We start from the raw sequence: 27,944 nt of genomic DNA, 5'->3' as shown, positions 1-27,944 counted from the left end.
TTGCGAACAGGAGGCTCTTCTGATCCGTTCTCGTTGCTTGCTTGTGTCGTTGCACGATTTATTATTGTTGTGGAAAGTTAGTGATTAATAGTGAAAAGTAATAATTTTTCTTACTTACGCAATATTTTATTATCATATCATCGATTTATAATAGATATATTTTTATTCTTAAATAGCTAAGATATAGCTAAGATCATTGAGTTTTTTGTAATTTTTTTATTCTTTGCATTGTTCCAAAATAAGTTTAAAATAATATTTTAAACAAATTTTTCTTACTTGCACAATATTTTTTATCATACTCGACTTACAATAGATACATTTTTATTCTTAAATTATTCTTAATTAGAGAAATAATAGTTTTTTTGTAATTGTTTATTCCTTGTTCCAAAATAAGTTTATAATATCTGATACTTTAAATAAATTTTTCTTACTTACACAATATTTTTTATCATATTTGACTAATAATAAATATAATACATATATATTTTTATTCTTAAATTATTCTTAATTAGAGAAATAATAGTTTTTTTGTAATTGTTTATTCCTTGTTCCAAAATAAGTTTATAATATCTGATACTTTAAATAAATTTTTCTTACTTACACAATATTTTTTATCATACTCGACTTACAATAGATATAGTGACAGACGTATTTTTATTCTTAATTAGAGAAATAGCTAAGATCATTGAGTTTTTTCAATTCTTGTAATTGTTTATTCAATTCTTGCATTGTTTCAAAATGAGTTTATAATATCTGATATTTTAAATAAATTTCTTTTGTGTTTAAATTGTAATCAATTTAACGAAATACAATTATAGAAATATTTATTATTGTATTTTATATATTCATGGTTTGTATAATCAATGATCAAACTTCTTCTTTTATTCTTTCTAAAAATTCCATAGAATGTATGTAACATTTTATTACAAAGAACTGGTCAATAAACGTTTTAAATATTTACATTGTAGAACAATGTAAGTATTTTTAAGTAGATCAACAAGTATGTATGTCGAAATGTCCACGCCATTGTTTCACCTTCCATTAACGCCATAAGTGGCCACTTGCGAAAAATAGCCTGAGAGAGTCTTTAAGAAGAATAGCAAACTCTCTAGATACGTTTCAGTTCGAGGATTAAAGGATTATTGGTTGTCTTGGCGATCATTTTGTTCTTCGCTAGAATTCAACATGATTCGTTGAAACAGTTTTAAACTGTCGTGCGAAATTTGTGCAGTTTGTTCCGTTTGCATTTATTTGTATTTCTCAACTAGGACTTCTCAACTATAAGAAGTTTCCTTTAAATGAAATCTCTTTCATAAGGAATCGAAGCTGTCAAAAGAATATTTTAATAAATAATTGTTTGATTCAAAGGATATTATGTAATGCAAATTATTTTTTTTGCAGATTAAGTAATCAGGAAGATTTTAACTTCATTCTTTTTTTTTTTTTCTTTTAATACAGAACCATTTTGAACGCAGCAATTGATTTATTTGAGCATTCTGTAAATCTTGCATGAAAAAACTATAGAAGATATTGTAGCTTAAAGTTTATGAATTTTTTATAGAAAAAAAAACAATAAAATTCTTATAAAAATTGTATATAAAAGTCGTTTGGTATTAAGATACTGTAAATTACAGGATGCTGTAATTTTATTTTGTTTTTTTAAATGGAATCGTGTAATTTTTAATACAGTAATTGTTTATAAAAAATCGTCAAGTTATTATATGTTCAAAAAGTTATTAGTTTGAAAGATATATTCCTAAGCTGATAATTTTTCTACATAAATAAATATGTAGAATGCTCAATGAATTGCATTGAATATTCTATTAAAAATCTAAAAAATAAATTTAATTTATATCATATATTTCCTTATTCAAAATCAACCAATTTTTTATTAAAGATCTTTCCTTTTGATGATTTTATCCCTTGCGAGATATTCCATTTATTTAAAGGAAATCCTCGTGTATAAGTGTCATTTCCTATTTGCCCTCATTATTGAATATATCCGTTTCCTTGATACTGTTGCCCTTTGCACTGTTGTCCTTTTCTTTCTACTATTCTTGCCTCGTTCATCCTCCCACTACAAACATAAAGAGTAACATTATGAGCAATTAACTCTGTAATGCACATGCGAGTACTCATGGATGGACCACAAATAAACAGCGAGAGGAATAGTTATTAGAGACATAAATATTTTATAGACCTTATAACTTTATATTTGAAAGTTTATTACAGGTAATATCTTCTCATGGTTATGTTTCATCATGTTTAATTATAGACTAATTTTAAATGGCACATCCTAGTTTCTAATTTTTGAAATAAAAATCAGATATAAGAGATATAAGAGATTTAGGTATTCTTTTTTTGTCATTTATTTCTTACTTTCATACAATGTATTAAAGATTTATATTAAAATATATTAAGAATACAATTACTTAAAATATAAATAATAAAATGAAAGAAAGCAATATAAGATTAATAAAAATACAAAATATCAATATAAGACAAGATTTTTTTTAGTTTTCTCTTCAAAGTAAAAATTTTAAGTCATTTTATTTATGTTTAATTGCCTCGCGTCATTTTGTTTGATTATCAAATAAGAATCGAATTCACCTTTCAATTTCAATTTTGTGACAATAAAAAAACATTTTTGCTAGCGTTAAATCAAGAAAGTAAAGAGAGTGATTAATGTACCGATATTGGTATTTTTATTGGTCTCATTACTTTTTTTGTTGCATCGTGTATCTGTAAATCGATTTTACAATTAATTACACTTACACGTCTGAAATCTCTGGACTTTTGTACCGATTTGCTTTCTCTTTTTAAATTATAATGGCTTACAGAACTCCAGAAGCTAATAAACATTTCTTTTTTTTTTTTTTTCAAGATCGTTCAGATTTGTATGTAAATTTTCCTCTTTTATATAAATACATGCATTGGTTAATTATTAAGAATAATTAGAAGGAATAAGAGGTACTTCATATTTCAATGATATTGAACAATTATATTATTGCTAGAGATAATATGCTGAATAATTTTTCCACGCATATATTTAATACATATTCTTTTTAAAAATTTAATTCACTTTTGGATTAGATTTGGATCAGGTTTAGATTAAGTTTGGATTAAACTAGCTTTACAATACCTGAGGAATATTCTAGTTTTATTCATTCTATCCCTCGAGTGTTTCGTGATGTATTAATTGCTTCGTGAAGCACCCAAGAGGAAAATTTAGATCAACATCGGAGTATGTTTAATTTAAGTTAGATTTTGTTCGCGATGGGGGTAAAATTTTCGAAAATTATCATCAATTATTCTTTTTTCTCCTTTTTTTTTTTTTTTTTTTTTAAATTTTTTACACAGGAGATATCAATTACATATACGTAAAATATTAGCACAAGTTTTATATTAAAATTTCGTTCCTGTGCTCGATAATAATATTTGATTAATATTCCGTTGGTATTTTTAAAAAATTTATTTTTTCAAATATTGTAATAATCGATAATAAATCTGTTTATCCATATTATTAATCCATGTAATAAATACATAAATTAATTACAAAAATAACGTGAAAATTAAAATTTCTTAGAAATTAAGAGGGGTTCGATATTATTGTTGCAAAAAATATGAAAAGATGACAAGACTGTTTACGCAAGCAAACAAGTCCACATCCACAAGCAGATCCTTTCTCGTGCAGGTTAACATATTCCTCTGACGTTAAACGTCAAACGTTGTTTCGAAAATTTCTAACTGCAAATATAAATTTTCTACATCATTTTAAAGTAAATAATTAGCCAGAGAGAGAGAGAGAGAGAGAGAGAGAGAGAGAGAGAGAGAGAGAGATTTTCTGTATCGTGCACAAATTTCTCGTTACATTTATCCTTCGATGAGAAGCCGTTACCGTTATTCACTTGCTGCATTTTTCCTCCCCTTTGTTGTTTGTTCTCCTTAATTACAGAATAAAAGAATAATAAAAAAAAAAAAAAAAAAAAAAAAAAAGAGATGAAAACTCCTTTGAAGACGAAGGGCTTAAAACGTAAATGAAATTTCGGGTAAATCGTTTCATCGATGCGCCGACACTATCAAAGATGGCACACATCAATTCCAGACGTCGTCTCAGGTAAAGGTTTAAGAGATGGGTGGTCCGTCTTTCAACCGACTGTTTACGAGCCACCGCCCCCAGCTGGAATCTAGCCATATGCTTCAATTCAACTTGCTCATTTTACTTCTCCTGTCCCTCACTGTTGCTTGCTTGTGTGTCTGAAACGAGAGTATTCAGTTTTCTGGCATCTTTCCTCAAAGAGCGAATCTCCTTCGGGCGATGTTGCCCGGCCACCACCACTCGTCAAAGCAGAAACCGTCGAAATTTCTCGTTAATCCATAAGGTAGGAAGGGGAGAGAGAAAAGAAAAAAAAAAGAAAGAAAGAAAATCTGACAGGACTCGTCCGGGAATTGGTACTTGTTCGAACGAGTCGGAAATTTGGAAAATATGTCCATACGGGCAAAAAGGAACGAGAATATCGTGGATAAGAATCTCGAGGAGAAATGAAGGGCTGGCAATAACATGGATGTAAGTAGATTCTTCCGAGTTTATATCTTTCCTGCATTGAGATATATGGATCGATCGTGAATTATCGTGTCAATCCGATGATACGATTGACGTCGTGATGAAATTTTTTTTTTTTTTTACGTCCCTGAAATTGTTCAATAAAAGAGAAGATATTCGGTTTTTCGCTACACTAATTTTACGATCTCGCTGCGATCTTCGATTTGAATTTATTTCTGTGAGTTGAAATAGATTGAGTTAAGAGATTTTGAAATTGGTTCGCGATTGGAAGAGATTTTGATCGAAAATAAAAATGAGAATTTATACAGAGGAGTCGATAATTTATAAAAAAATATATATATATATTTTTATTTAGAGTAATTTTCAAGTGAATTAAATTTGAGGATTTTTCAAATATAAGTGAAATTAGCTGATTCTCGATTGGGTAAAAATGAATTATTGAAAATATTCACGATCAAGAAATTATATAATTGGCGAATTTCCAAATTTTCTCGAAAACTAATTTTTAAATAAAAAAAAAATTATTCTATATTTTTTGCTTATTTTCATGTGTAAAGTTATCTTCGATCGATAGTTCATTTCCCTTGCAATTAAATATTTTTCAAGCTTCATTTACTTCAAAACGAAGCCTTAAAAACGTATTATTCTTATTTTTCGATTTATAACATCATCTAACCATGATTTCGAAGGCATATTACCAATTAAAATTTTAGAATCACTTTAACGTCTTCATCGAATCTTCCGGCAATTTTGATATTGATTAAAACCCGGAGCTATAGATACCAATAGCAATTTCACTCGTGTACATTATTTACAATTTGTTGTCGAATTTTCTCTCGAAAAAATTTTATTACGAAATTTCAATTTTTGGTTCATCGGAGCACGGAGCATTAGAACACGTAGACGAAAATTTTCGGCCATTGATACACGTGCCTGGCGAAAATCAAGTTTACTTCGGTCATGAAGCATGGAAAAGAAGAAAAAAAAGAAGAGCGCGCCCCTATCGGGCAGGCAATCAACCTACATATAGCGAGTTACTACCGGCCGAGGCAGGAGCAGAAGCGGACAAGTGGCCGACCCATAGCTGGCGACCTACTAGGAGACAAGCAGCGTAGTTACGTATCGAATTCTCGGTTCGATATCCAATAGTCGATTGCCTATCGTTCATTTCCTACGGGCACGAGTTATTGCTTTTCTATAGAGGTCCTGCCAGCTGCCAGCTAGTTGGTCGGCCAGTCGACCGTTCCCGTTCTGTCGTCATTCCATAATCGGATACGAAATGATGTTCCAAAAATGTTTCGTGAATTCTTGGCCGAACAACGTGGCCAGACTCCTATTCGACGATCCTCTCCCCACTCCTTACTCCCCACTCCTCGATTCTGACTGTTCATCCTTTGCTAGCGTGTCGTCCTTCTTGATACTGGCACTCTGAGCGGATTTCGTGCTTCTTCGAACGATCTAATTTCAAGGCGAAGCTTCGTTACGCGTGTCCCCCATTAATTCAAAGTTTAATCGCCTTATATCTTAAGAGCAACCGCTTCATGCAGCTTACACGATAATGTAATTGCGTATCGATTACGTCCCGCGTATCCCCTAAACATTTACCTCGCATGTGTTATCCTTCTTCTCTCTCGTTGCCCTTTTTTGTTGCAAGCCATATTCGTTTCGAGGAAGCACATCATTTTAATCGACTATTTAATGGCGAAGAGGGTATGCATGAAGCCGGTTAAAAATATCAAGACCACTTGTTATTCTCTGCGAACTTTTCAATATTTTATATATTTTTAATATAGAAATTTAACACATTCGCTATTGTTATTGAAATATTTTAATTACGTTAATTTTGCATAATACGAGGAAGTAGAAAAATGAGTAAATGTAGTTGATTATTCTTTTTCAAATATGCATAATTGCTTTCATTGAATATAACAATATTTCACGAAAATTAATAATTAATATTCATGAAAGACATATTATTGTATTAAATTTCGCAAAAATTCTATATGCCTGATTTATGAATCTACGATAAAAATTTATAATAAGAAAATATTAATTAATGTGGTTGAATAAAATTATATTTCAACAATCAATAATTTCATATCATTATTCTACATTATTATCACGACTTTAAGAATTTCGTTATTCTTGATGATATTTCTTTTTTTAAATATCGAGCAAAAATAATATCGCGATATCTATGGATTATATAAATCTCTAAAAATAGCGTAATAAATTACATTTCGTTTATTTTAATCAATATATTTTTCTTACTAGAAAAAAAATTGAAATATGATACTAAAAAAAATATTGCAGATATAATTTTGAAATGCAAAGTGCAAAAAATTACAGAAAAAAGCAACGATATATCGTAAAGTTTATAAAATTTAATTTCATTTCTGTTTGAAATGTTTTAATATTTTTACATATTAAATTATAAATAATATATAATTTTGTAAAATTTCTAATAAAAATATTTAATTATTGAATAGCATATTTCACGCTATTAATTAATTATTTTAAAAATCATATTGATAATTATTACATTTAAAATGATTGTTTTCTTTAATATTACATGAAAGAAAAATAATAAAAATAATTCTTATCTTATATATTTAAGCAAATTATATTGAAAAATTCTTTCCTTTAAAACATGTAAAAAAAATAATTAAAAAAAATTATTCTTTTCATGCTTTTGTCTTTTATTTATGTAATATTTATAAATATTTTTACAGATGAATAACTATCTCATAGAGAATATATATTATTTTTTTTAGCATTTTAATAATCAAATATTTATTTGAAATTGATTGATAAATATAATAATATGACAAAATTGTAATATCTTTGGATATTATATATAAATAATTTAATTATTTAAATATAAAAAATTGTAAAGTATTTATATATTTTCATTACGTTTCCTTTAATATTTTCAGAAATTTTTTAAAATCAAGCATCAGAATACTTTTTATTAGAATGAATAATGTAAAAATATATTCACTAAGTTTAATAATCATTGGAATAGTATAAACGATGATTATAGATCGATATAGATTTTAATATAATTCCAAGTTTTATCTGATTTTAAATGAAAGAAAAGCTGGATATTTCATCATTTTCAAAAGATTGTTTTTCCTTCGCAGCTAAATAATTTTTCGAATAAAAAGACTTTCATTTTACGATTGTACTTCCATTCTTAGTCTTCTACCACTTCAAACTTCTAGTGCTATTCAGAGTTCTTTTTGTTTTTTTATTTTTATTATTTTTTTTTTTGTTTTGTTTTTGTTAGCATGAAAAATGTTTAGGATTTCAGTTTTATCTTACTTTTCCTTATACGATAAACTTATATACAAGATAATTTTATTACCAACAATAACAATTGATCGTCTCTCAGAATTATCGAGATTGTTAAAGTTTTATATATCCAAGTTACCAAAGTTTTTACGTGATACACGTTCGCAATTACAATCGAGTTGTAGAAATGGTACGTTTTCAAGGAATCATCCTGCAATCTAGCAGGAACCGTAGCAAAGGTACAATTTAAAAGTGTTCTCAGAAGTTGAATTATTTTTCTCAAGTTTCATTTCCACAGTGAAAACCTTTTAACAATTTCTTACTTTTAACATGGAGACAAGATGCTTCGATTAAAGTAGACAGAAAATCGAGGAAAATGGAAAAAGTTTTCATATCTCATCATTCTAATGTTTATTCGTGTAATTAACGTAATTAATCTTCAAAATGATAAACGAGTGCATATAGCATATAAAATATTACTAGATACACATTGAAAAAATACAATCTATGCAATATACAATGTATAATATATAATAATAATATACATCATATTTAAGATTAAATATGTGTATTAATATTCATCAAATAAATATAATTTTTTGTAACATATAATATAATACGTATTTTCTATTCTCAATATATTTCAAAATATATCTGCGAAATATTTTTGAAAAGATTGCGCAGGTTCTGAACATTAATGAATATTAATAACGATTATATCGAATCTGATATTTGAATTGCCAGCGCGTGATATACGGGATATGTAGTTTTACTTAATAATGCAGCTATAGCCGTTATACTATCTACTTAATACCAAAGTTCTATCCATAATCTTTCCTATATTCGCCACCAGAGGGATTCACGCCCAAAACACAACTCTCGCAAGCAATAACCTGACTATCCACAAATGCATTCTCACACTTGACCTATATTACAATGAATAAGATACGAGCACATTATATGATGAGTTTACTATACTGGTCATAACGAAAAAATACATTCTCTTTCCTTCTTTTTCTTTCCTCCTTTCTCATATTTCAAAGTTGTGTCACACAATGTGCATAAATTCGGTTTAACCTCAACGTGATCATTTCGAATATTTCATCTATTCTAATTCGATAGACTGGTCAAACGTGCCGCATGAAGAGAGAATTCGATTGAAATGCATGAAAGTTATCCGCAACATCAATTCAAGAGTAAACGGCTATGCGTGGGTTGGATACAGATACGAGAAAAAAGAGAGAAGGAAAGAGAGAGAGAGAAAGTAGCACTAACCGATTGAACGTAGCCGAAAGTCATTGGCAAAGTTCGCGAGATAGAGCAGACTATAACTAGAGAACGTGACTTCGCCATGATGCAACATTCACGCCATCTAATGAGATTGTTTCCTCGCTTCAGTTTCGAAAAACGCAGTCCAATTTACTCGCCAAGTGAAAAACAAGGTCGTAGCTCATAGCAGAGGCGAGACGATGTCGCATCGTTACATACCTCGGCATCGACATCCACTCGACGATATTACGACGCCACGATGCCCGCGTTGCTACAATGCCACGACGCCATGACGCCGTTTAAAGGTTATGTTATAATTGAATCAGAGAACGCGGCCCATACACGTTAGAATTGGCGTAGCCAGGTCAACCTGTCTAACCTATTTAGTGTTTAGGAAAAGTTATCGGGAGTTGTTACGTTGAAAGCACACCGAGCATGGCCCAGCCTTTGGTAACGCATTTGGAAATGGCTGAATTGACTCTTTGAACGTTGTGGTTCATTAATGAAAGTGCACTATTCCAGTGAAACGAATTTTTCACCGTTATTATTATGTTAGAATGAAAGTGAATCTGAGAAAAAACAACTTCAAAGATCGTTATTAAGTTGAAAGATAGTAAATATTTTTTGATAACGATTCTTGTCCGATGTTTTAAACAATATTGGTATTCGAATTACATTTCAAATTTTGAAAGTATTAGTTAGAAAATATCTGTTTCTTATTAATCTATAGGTTTTATAAAAAAAATTGTAATGACTGACAAGTTTTTACAAATTTACGTTTTACATTATTATTTTACACGTATAACATTTTATATAAAATATCTCGTACTATATATTTTTGATATAATGATTTAATCCTGTATTAAAAACGAACTTCAAAACAACATGCATCGTTTCAAAATATGATAACGAAATATTTTGAAAAAGATGCATGCTTTGTTTTGCAACAAAAAAAATATTCAAAAATACAAACATCTGTTAATTGAAAATTCCTGAAATGATTTCAAGCAATATTTTCAAGAACTTTCGTTACAATTTTGTTAACAAAAAATATTAGTCATAATAAGGAAAAGCGTAGCTTCGAGTTACGATGATAGTGTAGGCTACGTGCCGTCGACTGAACACGAACAAATTCAAACAATATATATATAAAAAAAAAACTGTTGAATATAACAAATTCTTTATATCGACAAAAAATTATATCGAATTATACATAAATAATTATATAACAATAGATATATAACTATAATATTCAACTTTCTTCGACATATATTACTTGGATTTGTTCAATGTGTTCAATCGGCGACACATAACCAACGCTATTGTCGCAGCTCGATTAGGCTACGCGTTGATTGGCCAATGTTTTTCGTTAATAACTCGTTAACAAAATCCTAACGAAAATTTTTGCAAAGGGAATCATTTTCAATTCATTTTTTTTGACACCCTGTATATATCCAATTTCTGATTCTAAACAAATCTTTACTCAATTTATTCGATTATATTCCTCTTAAAATTTAATACAATTCATAAATCTCTAAATCCGTTACTTCGTTGTTAATGTTTTATCGATATGACACACGAGTATGAACAAAGTAATCGACTTAATTCAATTATTAATCATGACCGATTCCACGAAGTAAGATATTGATTTTATCTTGAAACTCGTATACGAAATTTTATTCCTCGCTCGGTTGATGTTTTATTCCTTAAGAGACTATACAAGACGTTCGACATTAAATATGTAAACTTTGCGTACGTGTGCGCATGTGCCACACGTGTTTCGATACACGCGTAGCACAGGCTGTGCAAGCATTGATGTGAACGCTTGAGGTGTCAGCTGATCGTGTTTCTTTTTGTTCTGTAGAATTGATATCTATTTGGAAGGCAAACGCGAAGGGTAAACGCGACGAGCAGACATCGAATGTCGAATTTGTAACATGATTATGCGTCACTTATCTTCGCGGAACACACGTTTCACAGCGAGATAAAGCGGACGGATCTGCACGTTTAAAAAAGACGCTTAATATTAAATATACAGAGTGAGGCGTCTGAATGTCCTCGGCTGTTATTGATGATAGAAAAAAATGTGTCGGAGCAAGCTTGCATTGTGTCGATTGTTGATTGATGATCATCGTGTGAAAATCATGTTTTTTTTTTTTTTTGGAATCACAAGGGAAAATAATTTATTTTATATGAACGAATGTACTCTGTTTGCTCTTGAAAATTTTTTATAACGTTTGTAAATACAGATTGTAAATATCTAGCACAGTTCGAAGAATTGACGCTGCTGCTTTTCACAGTTTGATATAACATTCGATAATAAATAAACCGTAATTACTTTCTTTATTTTTTTTTTAATAACATATTTTGGAAATTACAAATTGCACGTAAATGGATAAAATGTTACAAGCCAACGATAATATTTACAGAGTAAATAATGAAACGTACAACGTAATTGACTATTTATTTTCATTTGATGATTCGTTTTATCGTGATGTTGTTAACAACCAATTTCGAAAAAGTTTTATCGTTCGTACAAAATAAATTACTTTTCTTTCCAATAACCTTTCGATCAATAACCTTGAATGAGAAATCATCTTAAAATGCTCTGAAACGCTTAAATGAAAAATAAAAAAATGAAATTCATATTATTTTTACATATCCATCTATCAAAAGACTACTACTCATATTATATGTGCTCTTCAATACCATGCATGTTTGATCTGATACATTTTTTTCTAATGCTATAATAATATTTGGATGGTTAATAATATTCTTTCAGGTCTCAATTTGTATAATAATTTTTTAAATATTTATTTCTTTTTCTTAAATTTATAAGAATCAAATTAAAAAAAAATGAATGGAGTTATTATCAACAATAATTCTAAAAAGCGAGCAACGAATATTTTATAAAAAAAAAAAAATTCTTTTATTGATTAACTCGCGACATTTTTGAACGATGCATTAAAAATTAATATTCTCGTCGCTATATATGATAGAACATGCATCATCGAATGAATCTCTGTTAAATAGGATGATCGATTATCGCCGAATTATTAACGTCGTTTTCGATTTATTATTACGTGAGGGAAATCTTACTTGATTGTCGTGGGAAAAAAGAATAAAAAAGAATCTAAAGAAGAGAAGGAGAGGATTGGTCGAGAACGGACAAAGAATCAGGTTAAGTGGACATCAACTTTACGCGCAATGAAGACTCTTGCGCTTCCGCGTCTTCCGAGTACTAACAAACCACTCTGAGATACGTGTAGAATACGGTTTTGCGCAATAATTTGTATTAATTTGAAAGTATTTCGCATATATTTCATACATTATCTTCCGTAATTTCAATAATTGTAAGAATTTATACGATAAGATAAAGATCTGTTTTTAATTTAAGAAACATCGAATTTTATGATTTACAATTTTATTTTAAATTATTGAAAATGTTTCTCTTATAAAATTAATTTTGACAATTTTTATTCAGAAAATAATATAACATATAACGTTATTTCAAATTTTCTTATTAACGTAATTATGTATCATATTATTTCCCACCGTTATTTATTTTTGCACTCGTGTATTCTTCCCCCCCCCCCTCCCCTCCCTTTATTTCCACTATGCATTGTTGAAAAGTCCTTCAAGATGCCACAGGGGCAAAGAGAGTACTCCACTCCCCCACTCTCAACGTGGTATGGCACTACATAATCTTCTCTGTAGATGTGAGACTTTTCCGGAAATATGTGCCTACTACTGCGATTGTATTGAATCCATTCAGAATTCTTGGAATTAACTTTGTTACATTTAAATTCTTAAATTGCTCGATCCGATCATTTTTCGGTCACATTCTTTTAAAGATTCTCAATTTAATCGTCATCTCGATACACGTGTTAATAAATTTTTAAATTATTTCTGAAATCTTTAAACAAACAGGTGCTTCAATCCGTTTAAAATTCTATGTGTAAGAAACATTCACCTACAATTCGTATCCTCAGTCACCAGAATTAATATTTGCGTTAGCAGAGCTGATATTGTAAGAGAACTTCCGACTCTTTTCATCGAACAAATATATTTTTCGGTTACGACATTATCGATTGACCTCGATCTTGTGTCGAACGCTTAAATCATAATAAAAGATACGCTTTTCCCACCAACTTTCCATTCCACCACTTTTCGCGAACTCGAATATTTTTCGTGATCGTTAAACAATTTCAAATTATTATGATTTATTTATCTCATCTCCTCAATCAGGAGAAAATCCTTCTCGATATTGAACGAACGAACGTCGGTTCGAAATTAAAATCGATTTCTTCTTTACCGAATCATGATAAATCAACACATAGCAAATGCACAGCTCGCAAAAAGTGAATTAAGCGTGTGATTTTTATTTATTTAAATATATATATATATATATATATATATATACAGATTGTTTCTAACGATAGTTAAAAATATTACCAAAAAAAATTATTTCTTATCTTCGTATCATTGATTCGATTAATTTTCCAGCCAAATGATATCCAAATATTATCGTCCATACGTTTGTCGATATTCGTCTCATTGATCATTGAACGATAATAGAGTTATATTTACTTAGCATAAATTATTATTAAATATGTAGACAGAATTGCTGGCGCATCACATTGGCAAGGACTAATGTTCTTTGATTCGGAGAATGAAAACCGATAGCAAGGGAAGAGGTGGCAACGTTGGCACACACATATGGGCCAATACTGATAAACTACGTGTTCACACATTGGCATTGGCGTACGTTCAAGCGGACGTCAAGCGAACACGTGTACGTATTACGATTTTTGTTGGAAATTATTATTCATTCTATGGTCGACGTTTAAAATGAATTATATTCGTTTTATCTATTATATATCTAATAAAATTTAATTCAATCGTTTCTCTTTTGTTTGCATAAACTTTGAACAAAAATTTGGAAGAAATACAGAGTATTTGTATATACACGTTTTGCAAATTCAATTAATAAAATACGTTATCAATATTAACAATAATTCTGTTTTACGTGAAACATTATTACGAATATGTTGATCGTAATGTCTTGTATATATGAAGTAATTTCTTTATCAAAAAATCTTTATAATATTATTTGTAGGATAAAATATCAACCTCTAATTCATTCATTTTCAATATTTTTAATTTCAACTTTGCAATGATAGATCAAAATATTCAAGTTTTAACGGTGTATTATAAAAAAAAAAAAATACGTCCAAATGATACGTAAGGTGATAAAAATTTGCAGATGAATTTCACACACTCAAGACTTTCCATTATACTCTGCACACACAAAAATGATTTTTTTTTTATTAAAATCAGATCTTTCAAAGTACATAAATTTTGCGATTCTGACTGATATACGATTATCGCTCCCTTCCTTATAATTTCTTTGAATTGTTTGATTTTGCAAAAGTGCAAAAATGATGGATCGTGTATGGATTGTGTTACAAGCCATAACGGTGATGCTATCTTGTCATGCGACATCCAATTAAGCTTTATTGATGTTGCACGTGGGAGGAAGGAAAGAATTCAACTATTACAAGGAGGAATTCGTTAGTAGGAGGATGTAAAACGCATAAATACAATGGACGGGGAGAACAATAAGCTTACAACGGGGAACGCTTGTAAAAGGTGTGACATATTGTAGAATAAGCATTCCGCAGTGATGAATTTACATTGCAAATGCATCATTAATTTATTCATAACGTATGCACCCTATTAGTTACCTGATTTACTTTTTCCTCTCTTAATATAATACTCTTCCCCTCTTTTAATTTCCCGATCTGAATTTTTCGTTCTAATATTCTATTCTTCCTAGACCTAGTAGAGATCTCCAATTTATTTATATTTAAAAATGATATATTAAAGTTATCGTTCGTTGAAAAGTTATCAATGAAAACGTTTCTTTGAAATAGTTTAGGTTAGGATTTGTCGTCCAAAAACTAATTCACACGTAATGCAAAAATATTGAATCAATATTAATATTAATTATTTTTGATTTAAACTGGTATTAAATTTAGAATTGAACAAATATTTATTTTGATTTTTGCTCTCATGATTTATATCGTGTTAAGATTAAATTTTTTAGTAAGCAACGATCGCCAAGTAAAACTTTCACGATATTATTTAATGTAATAACAAGATATTAAAAAATCATTGAGATCGGAGATTTTATTATGATATTTTTAATCAATAATTCAATAATTTTGAGACTGTACACGATTATGATGATATTAGTAATATTTTTTCTCAATGTTATGATATTTTTAATTCGTTTTGATGTTTTTAAGATCGTATATATTAATAATCTATTGTTAATACTTATGAATAATATCATTAATAATTATTGATCGAATGTAAAATTTTAAATATATCCGTGTTATAATTCAGAAATATTTGTATTACAAGTATATTGCAAAAATTTAATCTTTTTGGTTTTTTATCTTTTTAACAAATTTTCTTTATTTTTATGAAAATTTATGAATACGTAGAGCATAATGAATTATATATGTGACAACTTTTTTTAATGGAACATCACTTTAAGAAGATAAAATCAACGCTTTTTATTGAATATAACTTTGAGGTGGTACAAGATAAAGCAAAATTTTTAATTATAAAGTATTTAATTTTTGATCCTCTATTATCCTGTGCTGTGAAGAATACAATATCGAATATACAAATAAAATTGTTTCCAGAATTGAAAAAATATTAAATCTTTTAAGGTTAAATTTAATCCGTTAAAGAGATTTCCTTTCTTTTTGTGTAATTTTTAATGTATAACAAATAATACCTGTAATAATATATATTTTACACAATTTACTTTTACAAATAATTTACCTCACAAATATAAAATACAGGATTAAAAATAACAATGGTAAACAAACGTGATTTCAGTTAAGTAATAACGTGCTTTGATATAAAAAAAAAACTAATATATCGATACTTTGACTTTTTGGACATGCCAATATTTATCGAGATAAAGAGATAAAATAATCTATAATATATGCTGTGAAAGAAATGAAATTTTATGACAGTAAAAACAGAATATTATTCGTCGTTATTATTCATAATGAATTATACGTTTATTTCGAAAATTATTTTCAATAATTATTGTCAATAAGTAGAGATAATCTTCATAACTGGAGACGTTTTAATAAATTTTCAAATTATATTATTTTAAAATTATTTATCTTTGAATGAAATGTCGCAAACATTTTATAAAATATTTCACACGAGAAGTATATATTTTATAAAATAAATATACTTGCAATTAAATTATTTATTTTATATTTTACAAAATAAACTGTTTATTGTTTGCTATTTGGCTTTGGCGAAAACAAATAGTTCGTTAATATATAGTATCAAATATTTATATTATTATTGATTCTGTTTCACACTATTATACGCTTACTAGAATTATTATATTTATTTTTCGACGATGTATTCTAAAAATTACTTCAGGAACGAATTTTCCTCAATTGGAAAATAAATATTAAATTTCCTCAATTAATCATTATTTTTTTTTTCATTATTTTTCAAAATATTCGCTTTACTTCGAATTAACTAAATAAAGAATGCGATCTAAATTGAAATATATTTCTTATCAAGTGATAAATAGCTTTAAATTAAAAATTATAATTTTTAATTATTAATCGCCAAGCACTTTGTATAACACGAGAGTTAATCCATTATTTATTAATATTAATATAAAAATTACCTACACAAGAATTACTTCCAAAAAATTTTTTAATAAAATATAAATTTTCGCGCACAAAAGAAAAAAATTTTATTTAATTTTGAAAATTCCATTCAATATTACAAAGTAAAAAAGGTTAAACACAAAAACACTAATTTATGAAATTTTTTTACGTGCAAAATCGTAGAACAATCAAACAAGAAATAATCCTACATGTAGAAATAAATCAAATTTGAAAATTTTTCAAATAATTTCAAACACAATTGATTAATTCTTGATTGAATACGAATGAATTATCGATAAGAGGTTATACATTATATATATATATTCTGTATAAGATTTTGTTTTCTGTGTAAGATTTATTCTGTATAATTTTTATTTAAAAATTCATCGATTAATTAAACTAGATTTTAAATGAAGAAATTTTATTCTACGTTTTCATATGAAATAACTTAATAATTTATTACAATTATTAATTACCCAATCATGAGAATTAATTGTGCTTGAAAAATTTTATTAAACTTTAAAAAAATTCTATTCTTTTTTCGTGATTTATTTCTACGTTTAAAATCATTTCATTTGCACGATTTCTGGCATACATTTTCCATATAAATTGCAGATTGTACCATTTATCAGATTAAGTGTTACTTAACCTAGCCTAATCTAATTTATCTTTTTAACTTACGCGTATAATAATTTTGTAAATAATAAATTTAAAATAAACATTCAAGTATTCTGTTTATACAAATAAAATACAAATATATTTATATACGTGAACTCCTATGTCTCGACACACTGTGGTGTTACAATTGAAAACACCGATATTAATCGTACACCTTAAATACACTTTCGAAATTATGATTTTTGAAAACAGTGTTGAATGAAATGTCATCGCGATTGAAAGGACACGCAAAATTTCCCAATTTTCTCCACGTTTCCACTCCCTTCGATCGTCCAAACTTTTTCCAACCGTTTTATTGCGCGAATGTGAAAGCGGATGTTCCAATGATGTTCCCCGTGGACGCGGCAAAATCAATCTACATATGCATACGTGCACATATCCGCGTATCTGTGGACACGTTAACGCCTCGAAGCTGGTTTTATTTACACCTCGAAACAAAATGTTTATCGTGGCTAATTCGATAGACAAAGAGAAATGATTTGACTCTTTACAGTTTTACATTTTCTTCTTGAAATTTAATTTCTAATTTAAATTTGTAGTTTTAAATTAATAAAATATACACGCAATATATTTCAAACGAGTATTGTATTTTATGAATTTTTTATATCAAAATCGAACAAATTTCGAACAAACAATTATTCGAAAATTATAAAAGTGAAATTTTTACTTTGCTTTCTTTGCTGGAAGAGAATCGGGAATTTCTTCAATTCTTTGAAGAAAACAGGAAATTTGTTTATTTATCTCAAGCAATTATGTATTTTGAAAGATGAATTATAATACAAATTGAATATTTTTTTTATTCTATTTATTTCCATCAGAAAAATGGTGGAATATCATGTATCTTTATATTTTCAAAGTTTTTTTTTTTTTTTTTTAATGTATCTAAATGCAATGAATACACGCGGCAGGGTATCTGAATTATTCAAACAGTTTTATTATTTAAACAATAATTTGTGATTTTGAAACTGTATGGTTTCGAAACGTTCGTAATTTCAATAGGGGGAATTGGTTTGGTGATCACATTGCATCATTAGGGTGCGTGTTCATTTGGGAGGACAACTATCACGAGTTGTTCCCGAGAGTCCAATTTACTTGTGTACGTGGTATTGAAACTGCTGACGGAGTATTGGCCATAAAAATCTCTGGAAATGAGTAACGCATTGAAAATCAATGAATACGTTTTAATTTTTTTTTTCTCTTTTATCGATAATTGCATCGAATTACATCCAATTTTTTCCATATTCAATAAAGCTGTTCGCAAGAAGATAAATATCGAAGATTGTTACGTGAATCAGATACGTGGTTCAAATGTTATTACAACATTTTATTACTTGATCCACCATTTCCTTCTTTTGAAACACTTACTTTTTTTTTTTACATTATATATATTTTATATAAACAATCGGTTTTACATAAACAAGTATGCATATATAAATGATTTTGAAATTGAAATTACGTTTGTAGAAAATTAAAAATTAACTTGTAAATAAACTTATTATTATTATTATTATTCAATTATTAAATTAACACATTAATTTAATAAATGCAGTGCAACATACAAAGAAACTAATCTTTCTAGATTTTTATTTTCAAGATTTTTAAACAGCTAAAATTTAAAAAGAGATTTGAAAACTTGTTTAAACACATAAATTACACAGAAACATATAAATATTCTAAATACATGTATAAAATGATTCACCAAATGTTAGCACTTTACATCACTGTTGTTATCGATAACAAAGTATTTTTCAGTTTAAGTTGTAATAGTAAAGAATATTTTACATTGTATCAAAAAACATTTGATTTCATTAAAATATTAATGACCTATATATATATATATATTTCTTTATTTACTTTTAAATAAACTTTTGAAAGCTCATTTAATGGCATTGCGCCGTTGTTACGAAATTTCAAATGTTATTCTTCTATGTATCGATCCTTACACATAGATGAGTTCAAAAACTTAACACTGATCACCATAGAGGAGTGGTTCACAATTTCGATACTCAACGATACAAGTATAGTTTCGTGTTCGAAATTTAGAATCTGTACGATACAAAGTCGATCGAAGTTTCTTTATTTAGAAAAGGTTAAAAGTGAGATTATAATATGTTAAGGCCATATATGGCTCGCCTGATGTGACAGGGTTTGGAGGTTATGTACGACACGCCTAAAGATGTGGATAAAACATTTGTGTAAAAATACACGTGTATATATTTAAAATATTTACATATCGTACGAATTTTCAAGTAAATAATTTTTTTTTTTTAAATTTCGATGAATGTTAAATGTAAAAAAAAAAACATTACTAAATCGATCGAACTGACCTCTATCATTTATGTGATCAGAAATATGGATGAAAAATAATATGGCTGAACAAGCGTTAAATATATTAACGAATGATTCATTTTTTTTTTTTATCTAATTATTTTATATACCATTCTTTAACAATAATTTTTTGAACAAAGTTCGATCTTTAACGAAATGAATTCAATTCGATCCAATCTCTGACCTCGTTCGTCTCATGTCTTCGAGTCGAGGAAAGCGTTTTGCACGGAGCGAAACAATTGAAAATTGTAAAGGTTTTAAATTCTATGAATATGCCAGTGCTAAATCACAATTAATATTGCAACGAAACAATTTTAACTAGTTGATTTCCTTTGCCTTTGTAAACGATCTCTTTTGCTCTAGTTTCCCTGCTCAAGCAGAATAATTAAACTGTCTATTGACTCATTCGTAATTGCTCTGTAAGTTCTTTTGCGTTCGAAGAGAATATTTGTTCAACAACATTTTCAATTCTTCATTGTCACCCTTTCGAGAAACATAATTGTTAAGATTGAACAAAGTTTTGTTCAACAGGAATTTTTCTACTGCAATTCAACAAGTTTCTTTTTCCGGTTATAGATAAATACAAATAATTGCAAAACATCAGATTGAAACTAACTTAAAAGAAAAATGTAATTATTTACATGAAAAGGATATCAAAATCCTCTCTCGATGATTTTTTTAAATATATTTAGTCATCGTGAATTGCATTGTCAAATTTTTACTTCGAAACAATTAGATTAAATTAGATCGGCCACAAATAATCGATATCTCGTAACGAAATTAATCCAAACCCAATGCAAATCCTAACCAGGCGAATCAGGTAAATGATTTTCTATTTAATTTTGATTGGAAATAAATTAATTGGTGTCGAACAAAAATTTATTTAATCTCTCTGGTTTATATTTCATAATTCAACATTATTAAAAAATTATCGATCGAAGAATAGCTTTTTGCAAACGTTTAACAGGAAAACTGCAATGAAATACTCGTTTCTCAATTTCCTAGGACAAAGTGGTTAACAAGATTTCAAGCTCGTTGGTATGAATGCAGGGCTAAAAGCAATTCAATCGTGTTTCCAGGTCGGGAAGGTAGTTGCGGCGGATTTGGTCAACTGCAAAAGTCCGTCCAACTCCTTTCCGTCTTGGTGGCGCGAATTCCTCCTCGATCGTCTCTCCAACTTCTCAGATATATCAATTTGCGTGCTCCTTTCCTATTGTCAAGAAATGGACATTGGGCGTTTCCATTCCTACCACATTTCTACCTTTTGCTTTCAAACCGTATTGGTATTTGAGTGAAAAGATTCTCGAACGAGAATCGACAGTGAAAGGAGCTAATCTGTCAGAAAGGAGAATGTTACCGCTTTTTGGGATTTAACTCCCTGTAAAATTGGAACGATTGCTCGTTTTATGCAGTGTAAACAATTTCTACTCGATAACATTCCACTATTAAAAATTAAAATCATAGAAATGTACTTTGTCATTTAATTACAAACATTATTCATCTTAAACGAAAATTTTAATTTTATCTAGGGATATTTTTTTGGAAATTAAATTTTCCTCTGTCTCAATCAATAAAATATCCTGAAACTTTGAGCATTGATGATCTGCTAGGAAAAATTGTCACGTATGTATGTATTTAAAGGCAAGAAACCAAGAAAATTGAATTTTTTAAACAATACTTTTATAACTGTACAAATACTATTAATACATTCATGAGAGACATTTTCGAAAGGATTAAAGATTAAGACAAATGCAAAAGTTATTACTATTACAAATACAATATCAATTTTGTAGTGAAAGTCAGATTTATTTTCACTCTAAGACCAAAAAGCATTCGATTATAATATTTTTTGAAACTGTATATATTCAGCTCGTATGAGACACGAGTGATTTGCAAAAGAACCATTTAGTTTTCCAATCACAATAGTTTAAATCTAAAGATTTCAGGCGTGAACGAAAGTTCGAGGAAGTAAACTTAACCCTTAGAGTTTATTACGTGTATTAACGCTTCGAAATTCGAGATCTGTTCAACACTAATTAATATTATCTGCATCGTTATTGAACATTCGCAACTGTTCCCACGAGATAATGTTCACGACATTGTTCTCCTCAACTCTTCCTAAATTAACTCCTCCCCGCGCGCAGCCCTTCCGACACCATCTCAACCCTTCCACGTTTCGCCCTCTTTTCATCTTCTTAATGACACTTTTATCGAGTGCACCGACAGACAACTGTGGCTGTCGTCGAAAGTCAATTCCAGCCGCCCCAAATTACTTCTCCCTTATTTAATCCCGCGTGTCGCCATCGCTGACATCGAAAAGATTCGACTTGATCGAATCGTTGATAATGGTTAACGCGATAGCTATTAGACACGTGTGTCTAAGAAGAATATTTTGTTGCTAAGATCCATTGCGTTATATATAGAAAGAAATTCATATAAAATGATTATCTGTTTTTGTAAATATAAATAATGTTATTCGAAATAACGATGATTCAAATCTGCAGAAAATAAAATTTTTGATCAATTGAAATTGAGTAAGTTTCAAAGAATCTGTGATATTAGTTCACATATTATACATTTTAAGCGATACGTTTAAATATAAACAGTTAATAAGTCGTGCACAACTATTATAACAAAGATGCTTATGAGAGTTGAATGGAATCCTTGTAATAATCCTTCTGTTCTATTGAAAGAACAATTGCAATTTGATTATATATTGGAAACTAACCTCAATTCACAAGATAGATTTTACAGTGAATTTCGTGTTGAGAATAAAATAACACTGTTGTCGCATTTATTTTTATTTAGGTTATATGGGTTTGTCAGAGTAATAAGCGATGAGATAGCTATGGCTTGCAAGGAAAAATTTCCGTTCAGAATCACTATTACTATTCCCTCTGTGGGAAGAATAGAAGAGATAGAAGAAGTGGAAGAATAAATAACGGCTATTCCATTGCATTTTATTGTTTGCTCTCCTCCTTACTTTTACAGTACGATACAATAGAACACCCGTTATTTGTTCCCTCACCTCCGTTTCTGCCACTGCTTTCCTTTTTTCCAGAGGAAATTTTTTTTCTGGTTAACCCTGATTAAAATTTAAGAAGGAAAGAACACGATAGGAAAAATCGTAACTGTGATCCGTCTATACTTGCGAAACTTCTCTTCTATCGACCTTTTAACCGTGAGCGTGGCATATAAACAACACGTTCATTTCGATGTAAACAGAGAGTCTGAAGGTTACCAGAGTACTTTTCTAAATATTTTGATGAACAACTTGTGGCAATTATTGCCTCGGAAGCCGATAAATATTTCGAATGAACGACCATATTCTACGAATATTATAATTTAATTTTAGTAAAATATATATTTTTTTAACCATAGTTAAAAATCCATCTCGAAATATTAATGTTAAACATATATATTCTACTCGTTGACAATTTTTGACAATTTTAATTAATCTTAATTTTTCTTAAATCCATTGATAAAAAAACAATCAAACCCTTTCAAACCGCTTCTTCTTATTCACGAATTCTTCTCTTTACAACAACATGGATAAACACAGCTCGACGATTCAAAAAACACGAATCAAAAAATTAGATCGCGTCGCGTGTTAAATTAACACGTTCCAACGTGGATAAACAATCCACTTATCCCGATGGAATTTAATAATATCTCGCAAGACAACGGACTTGGACTCGAGAACAATCGGCGAGAAACGATGCTTTTCACGCTGCTGGAAAGCGCGCGATTCAAAGAGAGAAAGAGAGACGATGAGATACGAATTCGAAGCGGCGGATAAAGGAAAATTTCACGGAATTAAGATTTGAATCGCGTTGTCTCAAACAAGAGAGATCGGTGTGTTGCACGGAATCCAAAAGATGAAAGGTGGGAGGGGAGGGGAGGGGAGGTCGTTGAAATCAACTCTTCCGGAAATGTTTACATTCCGGAAATGAACACGGTTTCCGGGTTACTTAATTCGGATAAAATATATATATATATATATACGTTGCAAAAAGAGAATAAATGCAAATATCGTTCTCGTTTTTTCGACAATTCAAATACAATTCGTTTATCGATTTTTTTTCAATTTGTATTTTTTTTTCTTTTTTTTTTTTTACTTAAAATATGTTCTTGAAAATATCTTTGTTCATTAAAGAGCTTCGAATCGAAAGATCAATTTGGATGATTTTTGAACTAAGGATTATTTTATATTTTATTTTCGCGAGTTCAAAGAACGTGTAAAATGTCCAAAGTCGGGATTAAGATGTTTCGAGTCCATTAAAAAGTGCATGAAAAATTAGAAAAATGGCGGATATGATGCATAAGTAGGAAGCAATAGTGATAATGGAACTGAAAGAAGGAACGGAGATAGGGGCTGTTCTGTTTACAAGTTTGTTCAAATAATATAGTATAACGGAACACTCATTATTTCCACAGTACCTTCATTTCTTAGTTCCACTAAGTACTTTTTTCCACTCTCTACCCTGCTTGTAATTTTAAATTCATTTCTTTTTCTTCGCTTTTTCATTACATCTAGGTAGGAAAGGTATTCTCTTTTTCAACAAAAATTTCTCCTCGTTGAAAAATCAATCTAAAGTTTTAACATTTCAAACGTTTAATTGGATTTTTGGAAAATTTTATCTCCCCGTATTTATTAATTTTTGAGATGTTGAGATAAACATTCTTCGGTGGTGTTATGAGATACATTGAATGCTATCCATTCAGATTAGCACAATAATCCTCACTGTAGTACCCCTCCTCGTCGAGTAGCCAATGACATTTAACTGTATCAGCTTCGATATCTACAGGATACAATCCCATCTATAATCCCAGAAATCTGAACGCTCGTTTCACAAAAACTCATCAATTTGCAATTGTAAAAGCATTTTGCAGATTTGTGCTTTTAATGTTTCAAGCACACTTTTGTCGAACAGAAGCAATTCAATACTTTTTTCAAAATTTTAAACGAAATAGCCTATAGATATCAAATATTAGTCGACTATTATAACATAAATTTGTACAGAATTCAATGTAATATAACGGTGAAAATTTTAATATTCAGAAATTAATAAATACAAAAGTTTCATTTCTAGATATCTTCTTGAATGGAAACTTTAAATTCTAAAATTGACGATCGAAGAACATCGAATCGAAACTAGAACCCCAACAAGCGTGATAAATAAATTTTATCAGCCGATAAACTAGGAAACGCACACAAGTGAAACGCATGAAATAATGGTATCAACAAGAGAGTAACATTATCAGTACAACAACGTGGCCAACCCCAAGCTAACACAATGATCTCAAGAAGTCTCGACGTCTAGAAAGTTGCTCGCCCGCAAACTTTCCCTATAAATAAATCCGCTAGCGCCCTCCTCTTTTCGTCTTTCCCCCCTCTCTCTCTCTCTCGAAGAAGCGCGTAAGAAAAAAAGTCAAAGAAAGAAGAAAGACGAATGATTTCTTCTTTCACGCGCGATCTCTCGATGCAGAAGAGAAAAGAAAGATTCGAGCTAGGAAGGAATCCCCCCGCAGGGGAAAAAATGAAATCAAAACCGTCTCAGGTAAAGCAATTTTCCCCGCACGGGTTTCGCGGATCGAAGAGAGTTTTCATCTCGTCGTGATTTCGCCCAAGTGCAACGACCGGCTAACTGACCGTGAAACGCGGAAACTCGACTCGAAATTATCGCTAAACGAAGTGGAAAGTTGTCCCGCGACCAGCTATCCCGCTTTGCCAATTTGCCAGCCAACCGCCAGGCTCCCTCTAACCGTCTCAGACGCCAACTAATCGTACGAACGACCTACTTCTTTCCCTCCCCACTCCTGCTCGCGGTGTTGAAAAATTCTGCAATGCTCGAATACCTCGCGCCACGGTTCGTAAATACTCGATAAATATCTAGATATTCTAAAGAATAATCTGAAAGATGAAGAAGACGAAGCGATAAGTTGAAAGACTTGTACGAAAGAACAGAAAGGATGGATCGAGCGCAGATGTAAATAATCGTGGAAAATTTATGGGCTGAAATTGGCGAGAAAATTAAACAAATTTTAAAAGGGAAGAAGAAATTATAGGAATATGAAATGTTAAATTATTCCGCATATATTGAAGCGTTCAGATAGTTTTGTAATTTATTAACTATTACGTAACCGATATAATCTTTCTTTCTACTATACATCTCTCGTTGTGTTGAACAAGTTTGTTTAACGTACAGTCAACTACATGTTAGGAAATTCATTGTTCAGATACATTGGTAAATAAATATGAATTTTTCAATATATTTTTAAAACTATAAAATCAATTCCTATAACTTTAGACTGTGGACAAAATTAAGTGGACGTAAAGAATTTCGCGTTAAAAAGCGATGTTCAAAACAAACATTGAGATTACTTCCCAAATATACTGATAAAAACTTTCGTATTAGAAATTTTAATATTATTAAATAAACTAATAGAAAACAAGAAGTTTGTCTAATTTTCTGATTGGAAAAATAATTGAAGTTAACGTTATATTGCCCAAAAATAAAAGAGTACTGTTCATAAAATTTGAATAAAAAATATTTAGAACACGGTATGTTGATAATTACACGAGAATGAAAACGTAGCGCAAGCGCGTACGAAAATAGAAGAATTGTAACGATAACATCACGAAATATCGTTGAACAGCTACAATTAATCCTTTGCACTCGTGTGTCACCGTCATTTTATTATTATACATATATTTACATTATTACATTAGTAATTACATTAATAAATATATGTATAATATAATTACATTCCACATATCATATATATATCGTTCATCAAAAATTGCAAATGTAAGCGTTCGAATACTTTCGTTACCCGCTGTCGGTAGTGTCGGGTAATATCGCTGGAAACTAGTTAATCTCGCGTGTAAATAAATAATCGTTGGACGTGTGGAACGTTCGAGGAAGAAACGGCGCGATGAAAGGAGGCGCGTGACGTCGATTGGCCGGGTTTTCTCGTGCGGAAATCACCTCCCCGAATAATAACATTTGCCCGGCCTCGCGCGAGCGATCCGTAATTGGCGCTCGGCAAACGGTGTAATTGCGATGCGTTGCTTTGAATCGCGTAATTGCGTGAATCAACTGTCGATTATCGCCACTTCCGATCGATAAGTGTCGAACAGTGGTCGTCTCAAAGGAATGCGCGGTACGTGATCGTGTTATCTCGATGGAATATCGAGTTTGCTCGATGATTATTCGACGCGAAAGATGAAAGGAAACGTCCAAATTAAAATGAAACGAGCGTCATTTCCTTTTTTTCTATTTTAATTTGCTTTCTTTACAGTTTGCGTTTAATATAATCGAGTTAAGGAATTAATTCTTCGATAAAATTTGATAATTGATAAACCGTGACTAAGTGAGATACATGTATAAAAATGAAAGGTAAAGAAAATGATTTTATATATTACAATCACAATTGTGCGATAATACAACGTGTTCCATTTCACGATAACGCGAATTTATCATACGTGTTATTGGATATGCAAATAAATTCTTTTCCCTTTTTTCCCCAAATTCAAGATTTTATTACATAAATCAAGTACAAGATTACCTAATTGTTTCAGTCGAGACCGCTTGTCCAATGACTCCCAATCTTTTTGTCGATTCTTCTCGCGTCTGGGTTGGATTTTCGTCGAGCGATTCCTCTAACTCAATCGTCATCGAATTTTCTCGGTGCACGACGACCAACGATCGTCGTCTTCCAAATTAAAATTTCCGGCTTTAAATCTTTTTGCACATTCCGTAAGATACAACATTTCAGTGGCGCACAAACCATTTCACTAGCTTCAACAACCGATTTCCTAAGCTGGAACGCAAAAAGTAAACAGTGACGCGAATGACGCTTCTCGCACGCCATATCGCTTGAAATTATCGCACAGGACTGGAAACTCTTATAGCGCTCGTCGCGACACTTCTTAAAAACAAAACGCTCTTTCAGATGGCGCCACGAACGGTAAAGCAATTCGAATTCGATGCAAAGTTACGATCATAGAAAAAAAGGAAAAGGGGAAGGAACTTATTTGCACACTTAATATATTATTATGTTAACATTTTATCATTACTATTAAC

The 27,944-nt window shown here is 30.0% G+C and overlaps 1 protein-coding gene and 1 long non-coding RNA gene across 4 annotated transcripts in view; one reads left to right on the top strand and one right to left on the bottom strand.

Annotated features, from left to right (window-relative positions):
• Positions 1-27,944, top strand: part of GABA-B-R2 (gamma-aminobutyric acid type B receptor subunit 2) — a 192,557-nt gene that overhangs the window by 104,041 nt on the left and 60,572 nt on the right. The window lies entirely within an intron of this gene.
• LOC147658347 (uncharacterized) lies at positions 105-27,768 on the bottom strand. 3 transcript variants are annotated; one of them, XR_015290672.1, is made up of 2 exons: positions 27,427-27,767; positions 105-2,077 (listed from the first exon to the last, which is right to left on the bottom strand). It is a non-coding gene; the product is annotated as an uncharacterized LOC147658347 (long non-coding RNA). The 3 variants fall into 3 exon arrangements; XR_015290673.1 differs by lacking the exon at positions 105-2,077 and adding an exon at positions 2,332-4,257 and having other exon boundaries at positions 27,427-27,768; XR_015290671.1 differs by lacking the exon at positions 105-2,077 and adding an exon at positions 18,441-18,668 and having other exon boundaries at positions 27,427-27,768.

Source organism: Apis florea, unplaced genomic scaffold (assembly GCF_048593485.1).
Source record: "Apis florea isolate Af1SG1 unplaced genomic scaffold, ASM4859348v1 contig_2274_pilon, whole genome shotgun sequence".
NCBI lineage: Eukaryota > Metazoa > Arthropoda > Insecta > Hymenoptera > Apidae > Apis > Apis florea.
Note: the sequence above shows the minus strand (reverse complement) of the source record. Positions and strands in the feature narration are given on the sequence as shown.